This window comes from Cupressus sempervirens, chromosome 10 (assembly GCF_028749045.1).
Source record: "Cupressus sempervirens isolate cs-2001-9-10 chromosome 10, ASM2874904v1, whole genome shotgun sequence".
In the NCBI taxonomy this organism is placed as follows: Eukaryota; Viridiplantae; Streptophyta; class Pinopsida; order Cupressales; family Cupressaceae; genus Cupressus; species Cupressus sempervirens.
Genome location: NC_143127.1, coordinates 843,993,360 through 844,010,547, shown reverse-complemented (window position 1 = coordinate 844,010,547; position 17,188 = coordinate 843,993,360).

The following is a 17,188-nucleotide window of genomic DNA, read 5'->3' as shown; positions in this document are numbered from 1 at the left end:
AACTTAAAACTAAGTAAGAATCCTATTAAAGGATGTCATACAACCTGTTAGGACTACTCTACTTAAGGGATTTAACTAAAATCACTCGTTAAAATGTCTCAGCATAGATCCTACGATTGGCACTTGCTTTCTTGATGATAGGTCACCTCTGCACAATTATTTTTTGATCCTTCTCAATCATATGCCTCAATGCTATATCCTTCTCTCCACCTGTGTTCTTCTCTAACTGATTCTGTAATTCACTCTTAATTCTAAGTCACCTTGAATGCTCTGCAAATTATCTTGTTTGCTCTTCCAATTCAATAGCTCACCCACAAAGAGTTTAGGGCTTTGTCCTCCCTAAGAAGACTTAGGTGGCTTAGGGTTAGGTATGAATCTACAAGTAAGATTCATCCATATTGCCACTTAATCCTTCCCATTTTACAATTGGCTGCATGTAATTGCATAGGGAATCCAAATATAGGTTTGTCCTTATCTCCATAATATCAAAATCTATCTTTAAGTCAGCTCGAAAATACTTTACATAGTTGTTTGTGCCATTACAAACCAATATGGCAAAACTGTGCCACTCGAAATATGAAGTCATTGATGCTCGGCATGCACAGAATTTTTGCTCTGACCTGGCACCTGAACTACTCGACATCCACTATTTACTTGTCTCCTGAATCACTTAGCATAGTCTATCTACTTGGCACTTGAGTGACTTGGCACATGAGTGACTCAACACCCATTGCAACTTAGCATGGTCTAATATTTACATGTTGTGCTTGGCATGTATTACTAGTTTGGCATGAACTAATTAAATGGCTTAAGTGTGTTGACACTCACTTGTCAAAACCAAACTAAGATCAAAAACCATCATTAGATAAGAGGGTCAAGAAGAACCACACAACCTCATCACCTATCTCTTACTCCTTCATGAGAGGCCATCTATTGGTCAAAATATAGTAAATTCTATTTGAGGCTTTATGTTTCATAATAGTCATATGAAAGAATCTCATATTTTGTCACCCTCCTTAAGCCATAACATAATTGATCTTTGTCTCCAAAATACCTCTTCCTTGGATATAATATTGTGATAGCAAGAAAAAATTTCTTTCTCCTCTTGAATTAGCAAGGAACATCCCCCCCCCCAACCATCTATTTACATAATGACATGAATCTCTTTGAGACCCTTCACTATCTTATATTTTGACTCAAAATATCTCCAAAAACCTCTTTGCTCCATATTTTAACCTTCAACTTAATATTCCTAAGTGTCTTAGCCACCTTAAACATAGAATGCCCTTGAACATGCACCTCCCACTAACTTATGATATGATTCTCAAAATTTGGATGAAGCATCCATATCTTCTCAAACCTGAAAGGAAGTTTCTTCTTGCAAGAATGAGATCTACAATAAAAGAAATGGGACAATGGTCTAATCCAAGCTTCAAAGTAACTCCTAGGGAACAAAAGAAAGTAGATAACTAACTGCAAGAAAGAAGGGTCTGATCCAACCTAACCTGAATAAGCTCCACTCTTGCTCTTCTAGTAATCCAAGTCAAGCTACCCCCTAGAGATCTAGGTCAATCAACCCATTAGTATCAATAGAAGTCTACTAATCCACCCTGCTATCAAGTTGGCTCATATATCCCCCGTCTTTTCCAATTCCTTGAGTGAAGTATTAAAATCTCCAATAACCAAGAAATTATCATCCTTGATATTGGATTTAGCCAAGGTGATAGCATTCCAGAATCTAGCTTTAGTGGACTTGGAGATAGGTGCATAAATATTAGCAAGAATCCATTGAAACCAATTTTTGATATGTATAAACTTGATAAAAATCATATTATATCCAATGAGAAGAGGTTTTCCCTATACATTTTTGGGGTTGGACAAACAATGGCAGTTCTCCCAGAAGCTCCATCAGAGTTACTACCCACTATCCCATTATGTTTAAAAAACATAAGTTTTTCAACTTTCTCTCTTAACATCTTAGTTTCCTAGATAAGAAGAATTTCTGGTCTATGATCTCTACAAATATTTAACAACACATTTTTTATGGGTTCAATTGAAGCCCCTAATATTCCATGATAAGATCTTCATTTTGAAACATGAGAACATACCTCTCTAATGGTAAGTTTCTTATCGTCCACTATTTCTTCTTACTTTCCTTCTCACCAATGATCTAGGAAATCCCACGTCATTTTTTTGGTGATTCCTAGTGGTCATTCCACCTTTTGCTTTAAAAGATATTTTTACACCTTTCTTATGATCCCTAGAATCTGTAATTGGTTTATTGTCTTTCCTAGAGTTTTTTTTTGTCTTTCTTTCTATTAATGTCCAACCACCATTATCAAATTTAATTTGGTTTATTTCAAAAATAGCCTCATCCCCCACCTAGTATGAGGGGGAGGAGAGTTATCTTCCTCATTATTAGTTTTCCTAAGGAAATCCATGTAAGCCAAGATATTACAAGGATGTGCTTTCTCCATGGACTTAGTAAACTAAGTTTCAGAAACTTTTGATGTAGCAGTAGATGAATCTCCCTCTTTACGAATCTCTCCTTCCTCTAACTTGGCAACAACCATTGGAAAAATGAGGAACATTAGGAATCTGATTCAAACCTTCATCTTTAGTTAAGGAGATATTTGGTTCCTCCTAGACCATGATCATCTCTCCAACAGTCTTTTTCCTTGTCTCTTTGTTATTCTTCTCTACCAATTTCATTTTAGCTTTGCCTTCTTTCTGATTTTGAATTTTATCCTTGTTTAGTGGGCATTTTTTTGTGGACTATCATGTCTTCTTATAGTTGAAGAACACAAAAAAAGGGATTGATTCATACTCTATCCTCTCCACAATATTCTCAAGATTAGAGAAAATATCCATAGAGGTAGGGAGATTTGTGTATTGACCCACACACATACAAGTGGGCATACACCAACCTGATCTTGGTCATTGTCATATCATCAATGGATAGCAGTTCCCTAGAAGAACTAATTATACCTCTAAAAACATCTTCATTCTAGAATTCAAGAGGAAGCCTTGGAAGGCGAACCCTAACTAGATCAACAAAGATAATAGAGTCATTTATCTCCATTTTTGGTTTCCACTTTTTAGAGCTAGAGTATATTTTTCCACCATCCAAGGACCCTGACATTAGATATTTTTGAGATCCTCCTTGTTTGAAAAGGAAAAAGAGAAAAAATCCTTTAAAAATAGAAGCCATTTCAACACATCCTTTAAGTTTTGGCTACTTTTTAACATATCCCCTCACAGTATCAATATTGGGTCTAAGACCCATGAACTTCCCTATCAAGGTAAGGGCTAAAGTACCTATGAAGTGATCCACAAGATGATTCGGAAGAAAAATAGCATATTTCCCATTAGGCACATCTGAGATGTTTTTAACTCGAGGGAAGGAAGATTTCCCTGATGGTTTATACATAAAGGGGCTAGAGCAAGACCCATCCCCCTATCCACCCTTAGGAATGGTCTTATCTAATGGGCTAGCACCTTGTTCTAGTCCATCACTAGACTTATGTGACTCCCCACAACAACCACCAGGATAAGGGTCAACCTTTGGGGCTTAGGTGAAATTCCCTTCACCAAAGAACCCATGTCTTCATTAGAACTCTTGGGGGAGGACCCAAGAGCTGGGTCCACCTTTATAATGCAATTGCCGACAACTTGAACACTGCAATCTTCTTTCAATCCTGAGTCATCCACATGGAAAGAGATGGGAGATAATATTCTTGCAATCCTGAGTGTGTCTTATTGCAATAACTGAATTGAAAGATATGGGAGATAATACCTAGGTTTGAATCGTAGTCTAAGCCTAATTGTTGTTCTAAGGAGGACATGTATCTAATTGACTACCCTTTTGAAACCCATGAGTTATCTTTGTGCATGTTATTTGATTTTGATTTTTGCTTGGTTTTTCTTATGTTGCATGTATGTGGATTTGGTGGTGTGATTCACTTGTTAAATAATTTAATTATGACACTTGAATAATCACATTATATTGGAATTACTAAACATGAGTTTAATTAAGGAGACATGAAAATGAATGATATTTGATTAATCAAGAATTAATTAAATATCTGGATTTAATTTTAGAAGACTTGTTTTAAAAGTATAAATTTGAAAGTTGGAAAAAAGAGATTAAAATATTAAATATTGTCATATCATAATTATTAAATTAATAATAACAAAATTAGAGTTACACATAATTAGTTAACTTTAAATATTATTACTGATTAAAATAATATTTATACTTTCAAAAGTGCTTTGCACAAATAAATTAAGTGGGAAAGAAAATAAAGTAATATTTAAATTCAAAAGTGCATAAGTGTGCATGGAAGAATTGAGAAATTAAGTTGTTTAATATTTAATTAAAATTGAGTTACTATTTTTTTTTGCCAATAGTGGCACGTTCTGATGGTTAAGTTGTTGTGTTGTTATCCTTGCCATCGAGGTTCAAATCTCATGGGGATGAGGTCCCCCATTTGTGGCCTCACTGGTTCATAGCTCCAGGTCAAAGCGTTTACCCCTCTTTGTAAATAAATAAAATTGAGTTACTTTTTATAAAATTACATATTAAAAATCCTAAGTAGGGTTAGGGCTCTTTATTAGAGGCCTTTTTGGTTCATTTAGCACACATGTTTTGGAAGAGCAATTTGGAATTGAATATAAGTAATTTCTTGAAAGCTTAGGAGTGATTTGGATCTCGACTATTCACTAGATTGTTCCAAAATTTTCATTGTCAAATAAAGGTACGGTTGAGAACTCATTTTGAAATTTTATTTTGGAAAAATATGTCAACCTCCTACCTTGTACATTGTTAAAAGTTGATTGTTGAAAAATGTGGAACAATATAATTGTTATTTGGAAATATAATTTAAATCATTTTTTGATTGAAAAATGTTGTGAGAGATGTAAATGGTAGAATTGTACTACTAAAATTTACATTAGAAAACTTAGATTTGAACAACTAGTAGGAAATTTGCATCAAAATTTAGAGGAATACGAAAACTAGAATATTCATATTCATTTGAATTACAATAGTAGAAATTTGGGGAGAAATAATTATTAAACTAGCTATGGTTTGACTGAGAAACTATGTTGATTAAATCCACAAATTGGTCATTTTTTCCCTCTGATTAAAATATGCATTCTTCCTTGTTCAATAAATGAATCAAAATAAAAATAAGAAGAAAATGGTTGCTACAATTCTTCCTATCAAACTATTCACAATAGATTTGACAATATACATACATACATGCATACACACACACACACACACACACACACACACACACACACACACACACACACACACACACACACACACACACACATATATATATATATAAATTGGAGGGGCTCTTACCCCCCCCCCCCCCCACCCTCCAGTCATGGCTACCTTAGTAGCTATGATTGCCAAGGGCAACCTGTAGATGCTTGTGTTGTCATCTCCCTTAAAAGGGAGGCCATAGAGAGCCATTGAGCTATGACCCATGGGACCCGTCCCAAAGGGGTTTAAAAGTATTTTAAATTGATTAAAATTCAATATTTTTTTAGTATTATTTGAAATTAATATATTTTTTAAATTTATTAATTAATTTAATTATTATTAATTTAATTTATTTGAATTAAATTTTAATGATTTAAACTTATGTAATTTTAGTTTTGTAAAAAGATAATTTTATTTAAGATTAAATTTACTTTTAAAGTAATATTAAATTTAATTACATTAAATTTACTCATTTGAGTTTTGAGTTTTACTCATGGGTTTATGGGAGAGAAATTGTTTAAACTTTTACTTTGAGGAGTCCTTTTGAGGAAGTCTTACATTGAAAAACCTTTGATGAAACTATGTTTATCTTTTACATGTACATTCTTATAGTTGAACTAGACATTAGAAAATGATTAAACATATCTTGGTGAATGAAGCTCTTTTGTTTTATGAATAATCGTTTGTGAATCTATGTGATGTTTATTATATGATGTCTTTTGAGTTGTCTTGTAGGCCAATTAAGATGTGTGCCAGAGGCCATGAAATTTACTTTTGTGATGATTTATCTTACCTAATGTTATGATGTATTTATGCTTCAAATTGAAGTTTATGATTATGAGATTTATTTTTTATGAGCATTTATGATGACTTAAGCTTTGAGAACCATTGTAAGTTTTTATTGCCTGTCATGGAACCAAATTCAATGATCATTACTTTTTTGGTATGGGACACAATTACGGTTTGTGAGCTTAAAGGAGATTGTTTAGGTGCATTCTATGGGGTGGCTTACAATAAGGGTCTGGAGCCCAAAGTGGTTAGTACCAAGATACCCTATTATAAGTTATGTAATAAGTGACAATCTAGTAGTTAATATTTGGGACAAAACATTAAAAAGATAAATAGAGATATTGTCTTACTCATTCCTTGAGTTCTTGTATAGGCTAAGGATAGGAATGATATAATATATATTGAGAGGTATGACTAGTATTCCTCATCCTCATGAGAGGGTATTCTGATTCTATATGGATCTTGTTGAGGATCCAAGGTCTAGAGTGACCAATCTAGGATAACTCAATACTTGAGGGTGTGTGGTTTAGTGAGAGACCAATCTAGGGTAAAGCAATTAGTTTGACCATATAATATGTAGGTTGGGTCTCCTTCATAGGTTTTTTATTTGCCCATGGTGGGTGTTACTTTTTTGGGTATGATTCATTGTTGGTTCTTGACTCTCATTGCTTATTGTTATTAAGCCATAGGTCATTATTCCTTTGATATTTGGAATTTGGTAGTCTCTTAGTGGTAGTATCTCTTTAGTTTTTATAGTTGATTTGGACTTGGTGTCTAGTTGTTGATTTTGATATGTTGTATTGGTATTGGTCGGTTGATTGTCATTTAACCATTTATTATCTTTGTTTATCAATTGTTTGTAGTACTATTGTGGTAGAGAGAAATTTCATGATTCCTTGCCTAATCTTTTATTTTGTGATTTGATATTTGTATTTTTCCTTTTCACAAATGCAAATGACTCACAAATGCATAAATAACATGACAGAATCTAACACTAATTGCCAAGAGTCACTTGTAATGGCTATGTGCAAGTGCTCTCTAAATTTTGATATGAAGGCTTGACTCCCTTCTTTGAATTTATAATTAGTTAAATAACTGGACATGTCTTTAACAAAAATACATGAAGGCACAATAACATTTACCCATCAACATGGGAAAACTATGATTATCAACAAAAATAATTTGAAAGAAGATAATATATAACACATAGACCATGAAATCATTCTTCCCAATACAAAGAGAAACTAGAGTGATTAAATATTTCTTTTTTGTGATTTTTGGTTTCTAGATTCAATTATGTAGAGTTTTTTTGTCATCAAGGTTTCAGATCAAACTGCAAGATCCATCGTCAGGATGCAAGAGAACAAGAAGAACTTTATTTTTGCACATATGAGTGCATAAAACCAACATATTCTACAACACACATGAACTTGACAAAATGGAGCAAGCAAACATTTAAAAATAATAGAAATAACCTACAGATTAAATACAATAAGAGAAATAAACTCAAACTCACATATTTGATATGTATTTCTCCTTCTTTTTAAATACATAATAAAAATGACCAACATATCACTTAATCCATGCACCACATACAAGCTTGAAAAATAAAAATATTTTTTCCTCCCCCTATCTCAGGTACAAACATAAATCAGATTATCTCTTCCTCTATTGGAGCCACTAGACTATTGAAAAGAAGAAGCCCCCACTTCTTGAAAATCTTTCCATAGCACACCTCTACAAAATAAATATTTAATTTTATAACTGAACCTTTTAAATACTATTAATTAATCTCCTTTTCTCTTTTCATCCTTCAAAATTTTTTAATTTGTTTACCCCCCTTTGGTTGTGAGATTAAAATTATAATATGTATACTCAATTCTTCTTTTCTCACCATTCCCATGGAATTATTGTTGTACCACTTGGTTAAAACATCATTAAAATATTTTAAATTGCTACTCTAAAACTTATTTGAAACACTATTGAAGTGTTTTAAATCAGTGCACATAAAAGAGTGAGAAAATGTTTAATTTAACATGTAGCCACTTTTTTAATAATTTTACCAAAGATCAATTAACCAAACATCCTGGAGCCATGAAATTTTTTTAGCAGTGTTTTTAACTATTTTTGAACTCACCAAATCATGGTACTTCCTTTGTAGACTAACCTTGTCAACCATATTTCTACATTAAGAAAATATTAAAATAATATATCATATGAGCTCATATGATCATGAAATTAAATTTGGGTGCATTTGAGGCCAAAATATTAGGTGGGTTGTCCTTAGATTTAAATATTGGAAAAAAAAAAAATTAGGATGCATTTTTTAATTGACAAATATTTATATAGATTTGATTATCATTTTGAACCTAACTGTAATTTTGAACCTTGAACTTTGTATCTAAGGGATCAATCAAAAAGTTTGTTGCAAAATTTCCCCCCCAAAATTCCTTTTTCACTATTGCTTCCATGCATAATGAACTTTGAACTTTGAACCAAAATGACTACAATGATTCAAGTTCAAAATATGTCATCTTGCAAACTTGAACTTCTGAACCATTGCATCTAAAGCATCAATTTGCTTGAAACTTTAAACTTGAATCTAATTTTTTGAACTTTGAATTTATGAAGTGCTCAAGCTAGATAAACTTGCCAAAATGAATTTGAACCTTTAAACCTAAACTTTTTAGTTCAAAGGTTCAATGATCAATTTGAGAGATGCCTTTTTCACAAAATGTATACTTTACAAAGGCATTACTAACAAAAAATGATATAAATTTTGGTACAATTGAGAATATTTCCTTTGGGCTCAATTTTAAAATTTTAAAATTTGGGGGTTCGATAGATAAGCCAACAACTAGCTCTAATTAGGGGACATGGACTTAATGTTGGAATTCTTTTAGAATAACTAAGAGAAGGGGGGGGGGGGGGGGATCAATTATTCAAGGTCTAGATGTACAAATAAAACTTTTCACAATTCAATGAACCTATAAAAGATTCTTAACCATGCATGCATTCATTGTGTGTTAACTAAAACTGATATGTTACTGTGAAATCAACTTGTAGAAATGTAAAGCATAAAATACAACATATTCATCAACACCACAATGATTTAATGTGGAAACCCAATTTGGAAAAAACCACCAGTAACATGCTACTCCTTTTTCACTCTTCTAAAGTGATACCTTGTTAAAGGCCAACCCTGTTAAAGGTTACACTACACACTGCTAAATGTGACTCGATTAAGGGATTTCAGTCACTCTACTAAAAATGAGCCTTGTTAGAGGACTTTAGGCCATTCACTTAGAATGCCACCCTATTAAAAGATTTTCCAATGACTGTTAAGTCAACCTTACTCCAAAGGATTTACCCTAGATTGATACAATTGTTAGAAAGTAACAGTAGAGCTTTGATCTGATACAACTTACAACCTTACTTGCAGATTACAAATTTCTATTCAATCCTCAACTCTGCTTGGCTTCCATTATTTGCAGCTTTGATAGCTTGTTCACCCTTCAAGCATTCATCCTCTTTAAGCCTTCTAGCTCAGTATGCCATTGCAACCTTCTTCACTTGGGTCACTTGATGAAGCAAAACCCCTTTCCTTCACCTTATCATATTTTTGCATTAAACTCTCTAACTCTTTGCTTCATGACTAGACATTCTTACATATAGGAAAGTAGAACACTTTTCTTGCTCATTATCTATCACCAAAATTAGGGTTTTCGATGGATTAGGTAGGATACAATGTATCTACCTCGTATCTTGTCTTTTCTAGAAACTTCTCTTAGAATCCATTTGAATTTGCCTCCAAAATGGCTTACATAAGATTTTGTGCCACCAGCTCATCAATCTTATCTTCCTCCTAATTCACAAGTTCCAAGAAAATAAACTTGTCAACTTTTATTTGGTGAATCGTCAATCTTTGTCATAATGCAGTAGCTCGGTATTATCAACCTTCTAATACTCAGCACACACTATGTTACTCGGCATCAACTGTAAAATCATTCGGCATCAACTAGATTTTACTGATGCTTGGCATCAACTAAAAATTACTCAACATCTACTAACTTGCTTGACACTACTAGAATTTTCTTTCACTCAGCTCCAACTAACTTTTTGCTTGGCTTGCACTAACTTTGCTGAGTACCTACTATCCACTTGGTCAAGCCTGGAAAATGAAGTTTGTTTAACTTTATTCTTCTGAACTTTCTAAGTGTAGCCAACCATTTTGTAACCTCAAGTAGATCATCAATACATTATGTTATCACTATCTTAACTAATTCTCATACTTCAATACATAATCATAACTCAACCTTTCCTCTAGGTACTTTTGTTACATCTTGTTGATCAAATCCTCCTCATCAATCAACTAAGTGATAGTACTTGAAACATATAAGCAATTGTCTTACAAGCATATAGGAGGTTTGACATCAGTGACAAAACAAGGATTGAAACACATAACCTTCTTCAGCAAAATTTCTAATCAAATGATCTTTTCAATCAAATATCGAAACTTAAAAGGACATAGATAATCTAGAGGGTCTTTGACATCTAATGTCCACCCATATTTTGTTTTCCCATTATATTTACCAAACTCTTTTATGCCTATTTATTGCACATATGTTAGTTTCAAAGATATTGTATTTATAATTATGACATTATTTCATGACTTGGATTACATGTATATCAATAAATAATTACTTAGTTGATTATATTTCATAGGTTGATTGATGATTATGATTACTAGTGCATTAATAATGTTTTGATGGTTCTTAGTTAGCAAATGTGCTTACTTTCATGATGATATCAAATGATGAGTATTTTATATTCACAATGATGATTTTTCATGCTTGAATATGTGATGATTTGTATTCAAGACTTCTTATAATACTTACCCCACACTTGCATGTGTATGGTGTGAATGCATGTTTTACTTAAATGTCTGACGTGTTTGACGTGGTTAAGGGAGGGAGTTATGGTTACCTGCTAGTTGGGATCTACATGATGCACCATTCCCTATCATTACTTGTTTAACTTAGACATGCTCATCTTTTATACAGATTGCAGGTATTGAGCATCGACTTTTCGAATTGCCAAGATCAGCGTGCTCTATTGCAATAACTCAATGTTAAGAATGAGGAGATAATGTTTAGGTCCAATCCCAACCATAGTCTAATTACTTATCTTGAAAAGGAGGACATGTATTTGACTTTGCGCCCTTTTTAAACCCATGAGTCTATCTTTGTCCACGTTGTTTACTTTTAAGTTTTGGTCAATTTTGGTAATGTTGCTTTTATGTGGATTTTACTATGTGATTTATTTGGTAAATTATTTAAATATAATATTTGGAATAATCATACAATATTAAGAATTAATAAATATTATTTGATTAAAAAGAAAATATTAAAATATGAGAATATTTAATTGATTAAAAATTAATTAAATTTGTACTTTAGTTCAAAAGACTTAATTTAAAAGTCTAATCTAAGAAGTTGGATAAAAAGAGAATTAAAATATTAAAATATTAAAGATTTAATATTGTAAAAAAAAAACTTTATTATAAATATTTAATTAATAATAATAAAATTAGATTTACATTTAAATAATGAGCTTTAATTATTATTAAATAATAAATTACGCTTAAAATAGCGCTTGCAGTAATTAATAAAGTGGAGGAAAAGAAAATATAAGAATATTTTAATTAAAAATTTCTTAAAGTGTGCATGAAAGGATTAAATAATAAAAGTTTATTTTAAGGAGAGACCGAAAACCTTAGGTAGAGTTAAACTCTTTATTAGGAGATTTGAGCTCATTTCTACACACAAGGGTTTTGGGGATAAAAATATAGAATTGAAGCAAAAGAATTGTTGAAAGTTTTAGAGGGATTGGGTTTGCATTCATTTACCAGATTATCCAGAATTTCAGTTGTCAAACTGAGCTAGGGTGTGAGAACTCATTTGTTGAAATTATTTTGGAAGATCTGTCTCTAAAATTTATTTGTTGAAATTTATAGGATAAAATATGAAAGAGAATTTTGATTTGCAGTTAAGAAATAAAATTGATTCATGCGTTGTTTGAAAATCGCAGTCAAATGTAAATTGTAGAATTATGCTATTGAAAATTAATTTAGAAAAATCAAGTTCTGAGCAACCAAAGAAAATTCAACATTCAATTTTAAAGAGCAGTGATTATTATCAATTACGATTTGAAAGAGAATTATTTGAAAACTTCATAAGAAACCCTCATAAAGATTCATCAAGCAAAACATATAATTGCCTCTGATTTAAACAAAATTGTTGGTTGAGAATATTTCTAGAAAACAAATGTATTCAAGATAGAAAATTAATTTTAAAAAATAGGATTGCATTTTTTAGAAGATCTTAGCCATGTGAAAACACAAAATTATATAATTCTATTCTTTTTAGGATACAATTTTTGAATTTATTTTAATATTAAAAAAATTATAATTATTGATTAATCTCAGAATTTTAATTTTTGAATCAATTATCTATTAAAAAATTTGGAATTGTTTATTAATTTCAATTTCTTTTTAAAAACATTAATTAATTAAAAAATAATTTATTTACTAATTTTAAAAATTAAATTAATACTACTCATTTAGTGGATGTTGGTATTAAAGAATCTTTAAGTTTAGTTAAACTATTAGTTGTATATAAATAATTTTATATTTATTAATGCAAGTGGGAAATCAATAAATAAATAATTGTGATTTAATTATATTTTAAGAGAACTTATAGTGGAGTTCATTATATAATCTTGTAATTATGAATATTTAATATTATGAAAGAAATTGTAAATAATTCAATTATAATTATAATTTCAAATTTGAGTTATCTCTAGTTGCATCATGAATTAAAGGAAAAGTAAATTTTAATATTAGACTTAAATTGAAGTCAAATTAATATTAATATTTAAATATAATAATATACATTTATGTTATTAATTAAATCATTTATGATTTAAGATTATTTAGATTAAAAACATGACAATGTTGCATGATATTTTATATGCACAAAGAGTTTAGACATTTAAACACTTACTGATTTAAATAAGTATATTATCATAACAATTTATATTAGCATGTATATGCTTACTTTATTTCTAAACACATCCTTATGACTCAAACTAAATAAGAGAAATTGATGGAATAAATTCATATGGTTGTAAAATATGTGTTTTCTTAAATTCCATTTATAGTTTTGTAATGTTTATTTTTGTGATGGTTTTTCTTTGTGAGTTGTTTAGTTGGCCAAGTTAGGACTAGAGGCATTTTTTAGATTTCTTTTATGACTATTTGACTGAATGTCATGATGAACTTTATGATTTGAATTAAGATTTATATTTTATAAGCTCTATGCTATTGAGCATTTATGAAAACTTGGGTTTTGACAACCAATGTTATTTTTGGGTTACCTATTAAGGAACCAAATTCGATCAATATTACTTTTGTGGTATGAGACACAATTGTGGTTTGTGAGTTTTAGGAAGGTAGTCTAGAGGCATGTCTATGGGAGTGGCTTGCTATGGGGGTCAAGGTCCAAAGTGGCTGTTATGGTAACTCATTGTAAGTTGTGTAACATGTGATAACATAGTAATTAAAATACTCTCCTCCCCCATGTCTTGAGATAAATTAAAAAGATAAGTTAGAGATTTTCCTCATCCATGCCTTAAGTGCTTGTATAGAATAAGGATGAGAATGAGATGATATCTTGAGAGGTATGACTAGTATAATGCCCCGCCAAGGGACCTAAAAAAAAAAACCTAAAGTTTTACTAAGTTTGGTAGCATTTTTTTATTTTTAAATTTTTTTTTGAAACATAAAAGATAAACCATTCACATCAAACACATAGTAGTGGAAGCAATAACATACATTCAACTAAAAGCATACATAACGGGCTACATTCCTTAAGGATCCCAAGAGATTGAATCACATTTAAATCTAATCTAATACTAAGTCCATCAAATACCACATTCATATGAAAGAATAATTATAAAGTTCAATGTCCTTTTAAATAATATACATTTGTTCTGAATGCCTCTTGGCAAATTAAATTCAAAATGCTCAATCATCCACTGTACATGTCACAGGGTATGAAAGGCTTAAAAGAATATACATATGTAAAAATAAAAGTACATCATCCTCTTCGAATCCATGATACATGTACAATAAAATAAATGAAATCATCCACCATACATGATACATCCATACATCAATGAAAATATAACATCCATCACAAAATCTAACCATCCATCATAATAATCCATGAATAGAATGAAGATAAATGCCAACAAGAATGCTCCAACCACAGTGACTATGGACAGATCTCAATGGTAATAGTGAAAAAGCACTACCACCCAATCGCGTGGAACCTAAATGGCCCACTTCCACTGTGCTGAGGAGATAGTCTCAAGTCCCAAATAGGATATCAAATCACATAACACAGATACTCTCTTAAGTTCAAAAATTCTAAAAGTATACTAACTCAAAGGTTCCAACATAGATCGACATCTAGACCCAGAGGCACACAAGACATGTAGGAATCTACCATGTAAGTGAGCAAGTGTCATCGCAAAAATCATGTTCGGAGTTACCTAAGAAATCCCTTAGAACTCTCGAGTCCCTAGTGATCCCTGCAGCCACTAGTATCCTATCATATTGATAAGGCATAATATAGAATGTGAGGTCCTAACCGAGCGTTCTCTCTACTCCCATCCTAGTTTGTACTAGCACTCAAGGCACGGGCAAGAACATACAATTATCTCTTATTAGGTTCATTTAAGTTAGTATTTAGTGTAATGTTATCACTTATTAAACAAATTACAATGGGTTACCCCTAGGACCACTTAGGGTCCTCAGCCCCCATTGCAAGACACTTCCCGACACTGCATATAGATAACCTACCCTAACCTCATGAAATCACAAATCATGAAATAATAGTAAAATCACCTTAGTCCTATAAAAGTGATTGGGAAACATCATAAAGATAATCATAATAATCACATCAATTCTCTATGAGCAACTGGAAAGAAACAAAGATAAGTCACAATAACCATCGGTTCTCAATGAGCAATCAAAAGTAACAAGATAATTCACAACATCCATCGGTTCTCAATGAGCAACCAGAAAGTATCCCAACAATACTGATCAATGACTCAAAATGGTCAAGTCAAACATGTCACAACATGACATCATCAAGAACGAACCATTCAAAACACCTCAGTCCTCTCAAAGTAACTGGAAAGAAAATCAACACACACACACACACACACACACACACACACACACACACACACATATATAATTGATTGATGACTCAAAAATGGTTAAATCAGATATCTCATAGCATAAATCTCACTATCTCATAAAAACACTGAAACATAGTAACCAACAATATAAACATACTCATCATAAGCATACCATCACATACATGGTTGGGCAAAATGATCAAGATCGAGTCAACATGATACCACACTCACAAAACCCTCAAGCCTCTGGTAGACATCTTATAACTAGTCAACAATTTAGTCAACCCCAAATACAGATAGCATATAGAAAACAAGATATAAGTACATGTTTCAATTTGTTGAAAACACATAGTCGAGTTAAATACAAGGTTTCCATTTTTGTTTGTTCAGGTGTAAGTTTCAAGTTAAAAAAGATTCCCCCATTTGCTTTATATATTAACCCATGAATTTGTTTAAATACAACAATTTAAAAAATAATTAAATAAAGATATTTAACATTACATTAGGAAATATAATAAAATTATAACTACTTTTTAAATATATATATACTTTTAATTTTGAATAATTTTATTTTTTAGAATTTGAATAATTTTATTTAATGAAATATTCGGCTATTTAGCCAGTGTCGTTATTTCCATTACTTCTCTATCTGACAAAAAAAAGTACGTACTTCTGATAGTCTCCATATGTATTTATTCATCTTATGTCGAGTACAAGTGTACCTATGCTCTGCATTTTAAACCCACAGTCAAAAGGCACTGGCTAAATAGCGGAATATTTGCTCCGACTCTTAGCCAGTGCCGTTATCTCCATTATTTCTCTGTTTGCAAAAAATGGTACGTACTTCTGACAGTCTCCATATGTATTTGTTCATCTTATGCCGAGTACAAGTGTACCTATGCTCTACATTTTAAACCCATAGTCAAAACGACGATCTCAGTATTGTGAAAATTGATAAGCGATCTCGCCGATCTCATAATAAAGGAAAATAATTAAATTTAAAATAGATTTGAATATAATAAAATATATAATGAAACTTATTTAAAGGATTGTATAGTATAATTATTAAATTCAAAATATATTTCAATATAATTCTTTTTATTATAATGAAATATTATTAAATTTAAAATGGATTTCAACATATTTTTTTGTTAGCATGATGAAATATTATTAAATTTAAAATGGATTTCAATATATAAAGAATAAGTGTTCCTATATATTTTACAATTTAAATATATTGTTGATTTTATACAAATATAAATTTGTTATTTGGTTAAAGAATTTAAAATATGTAATTTTTATTTTTATTTTTAGTTTGGATAAGTATTATGTATAAGTGTTATGTTAGACTTGTTAATAAATAAGAAAGAAATGTGTTATATTAAATTAAATTTATAATATTTGTGTAATATTTTTTTTTTTCATTGTATCAATTGTAATGTACAAATAGATGCTTTCACAATGTTCCTCTTTCTATTTTATAAATTACTATAGATCTAATTATGAGAGACACAATGACAAGGCTAATCTTATGGCTATTTGAATTGTGGGGGTGTCAAAAGGAATAGAGGTTGTGGATGTCTTGATAGGGACAAAGGCTGGGACCTTTATATCCTATGATTATGTTCAATAGATTAATAATATGTGATGTTTATATATTTTTTATATGTGATATTTATGTATTGTTAATTTTTTTGTAATAATTTTTAATTATCATAATACTATTTTTATCTCAGTAATAATAATTTAACATTTATGATGCAAGAACCTATAAAAAATTAACAAATTGTCTCTTACTCATAAAATAAATAAATAAATTTAAAAAATACACATAAATTAAAATAAACATAT